The following is a 2,668-nucleotide window of genomic DNA, read 5'->3' on the forward strand; positions in this document are numbered from 1 at the left end:
CATTCTACACAGCAAATAACTGACTTCATTGTTAAATAAATGAAAAAAAAAAAGAGGGAACTGTTACAGATTAAAAGAGATCTAAATCAATTAAATGCAACAGATAGACTTGGCTTGGATCATGATTAGAATAAAATAATGATAAAAAGGCATGAGGTAATTGGGGAAATTTGAACATTGATTAAGTATTTGATGATATGGAGAAGTTGTTGAATATTTTATTTTATTTATACAGAGAGACTGGGTCTCACTATATTAACCAGACTGGTCTCAAACTCCTGGCCACAAGTGACCCTCCTTCCTTGGTCTCCCAAAGTACTAGGATTACAGGCATGAGCCACTGCACTCGGCCCTGGCATATTTTGTTCTATGGTGAACATCTATAGCCCCAACTACTACAGAGGCTGAGGTGGGAGGATTTCTTCACCCCAGGAGTTTGAGGCTATGATTGAAAGCTGGGTACCTTTGAAGATAATGAAATTCAACAGGTTAAGTCATCTAATAATAGACTTTAGTGTAACTGCAGAAGCACTTAGAAAATCTAAGACAGAACTCATGGAAATCAGTGAAGATAAAACTAAATTCAGAAGGTCTTCAAGCAAGCCCCTCCCAGAAATGACTGATGAGTCTAAAACTGATGTAAAAACAGATCTGTTTATATCAACAGCTTCCCAACTGATGCAACTCTTGATGACATAAAAGAATGGCTAAAAGATAAAGGTCAAGTACAATATTCAGATGAGAGGAACATTGCATAAAGCATTTAAGGGATCCGTTTTTGTTATGTTTGGTAGCATTGAATCTGCCAAGAAATTTGTAGACACCCCTGGCCAGAAATACAAAAGCACAGACCTGCTAATACTTTTCAAGGAAGATTACTTTGCCACAAAAAAAAAAAAAAAAAAAAGAAGAAGAAAGAGAACAAAATGAAGTGGAAGCTAAATTAAGAGCTAACCAAGAGTAAGAAGAAAAACAAAAATTAGAAGAAGATGCTGAAATGAAATATCTAGAAGAAGATTGGATGCTTGCTGAAATTTTCAGGTGACTTAGATGATCAGACCTGTAGAGTTACACATTCTTTTCTCAAATCATAGTGAAATAAAATGAACAGACCTTGTCAGAGGAGCAGAACAGGGGATGGGATAATTCTAATTAAAGTAAATGTCAAGGAAGTATTGGGTAAAGCCAAAGACATGAGTAATGGAAGTAATTAAGGAACAAAGAAGTGAATTGGGAAGTACTAGAAGGAGAGGTGGAAAAAGAAGCATTGAAAAAATCTTAGAAGACCAACACAAGAATCCCTAAACAAATAGAAGTCAAAAGGTTGCAGATTTAAAGGAAGAGGAACAGGTAATTAAGTCTAAAAGAAAAGTACGTTTCAAGTTTAAAAAAACTAAATCTGCTAATGATGGTGAACAGGATGAAAATGGTGCAACTAGACTAGTGAAACGAGCAAGAGAAGAAACAGACAGAAGAACCTGCATTAAAACAACAGCAAATGGTGTCAGCAGCTTAGTAAACCAGTAGTTTAGTAAACACATTTTTTATTTATTTTAATTAGGTTTTAAGCTGCTTTTGTTTTGGGGAGCTTTTAAAATAAAAAACAAATTAGGTCCACTTCAATGTCCATATGTGAGAAAGGAGAAGTTCTTTTGTTGTTTAACTTGTCTTTTTTTGTTATCCAAATGAGGATTTTTTAAAATGCATAGTTCTGTATGTGTTGTTTCAGATTATTCAAGTATCGAAAGGAGCAGTCTTCCCCTAAATTGCTTTTGTAATATGATAATGTTAGTACAAGCTAATAAAATATATTCTTTATTAAAAAACAAAACAAAAAATAATCCACAGGGTTTGGCAAGTGACAAATGAAACAGAAGAGGAGCAATAAGGAATGCATGATTGCTGAAGCTGGATAATGGTAGGTTGGCTCATTAAACTATTCTCTCACATTCATATATATTTGTCTAATTTCCGAAATAAAAATAGGCAAAACAAAGTCCTTCATCACCTACAAATTATTTCCCGAAAGTAACTTCCACTAACAGTTTTTTATATTGTTTTCCAGACATCTTCCATGTATATGGAGGCAAGTTCATGTCTATCTATATATGTATATGTATATGCAAGTGTATATAATTTTTAAAGCAATGGAAATCATTCTGTATAAGACAAATAAAATGAAATGAAATAAATTAAAGCCCCCAGGTAGTTGTCTACATAATAGCAAACATCTGAATATTTACATAAATATATGTATGTACAATGGTTTTGGAGCAGGAGAGAGTCAACATCTATAAATCTAGCCTGTCAGATTTGACTGTTTTTTAATGTGGTATTAAAAGTGTAATAGTTATTTTACATTAATAAAATCCTCCTCATAAATACATACACTTTTTTGAATTAAATAATACATATTTTGGAGTCATGAATAGACAGTTCTTGCATACACTTTCCCTCTTCACCAAATGATTGCTTAATAGAGATTGTGTATAAGAGTCTTAGGAAACATTTGCTTAAGGAAGCAAAATTTAAATTTACTTTTACTAAAAGATCCTCAAAGCTCATATTTTTGACACATTCTGTAAATCCCTATAATCTAATACATAGCTTTATACCTAGAAATCGTTTGATAAATACGTCATTGCATATGATGTGCTGTCAATGTTGA

At 32.8% G+C, this 2,668-nt stretch overlaps 1 pseudogene; it reads left to right on the forward strand.

Moving 5' to 3' along the window:
• The first annotated feature begins 444 nt into the window (after positions 1–444).
• Positions 445–1,516, forward strand: LOC108539852 (lupus La protein pseudogene; annotated as a pseudogene).
• The last annotated feature ends 1,152 nt before the right edge of the window (positions 1,517–2,668 follow it).

This window comes from Rhinopithecus bieti, unplaced genomic scaffold (genome assembly GCF_001698545.2).
Source record: "Rhinopithecus bieti isolate Rb0 unplaced genomic scaffold, ASM169854v2 scaffold_17653, whole genome shotgun sequence".
Classification (NCBI taxonomy): domain Eukaryota; kingdom Metazoa; phylum Chordata; class Mammalia; order Primates; family Cercopithecidae; genus Rhinopithecus; species Rhinopithecus bieti.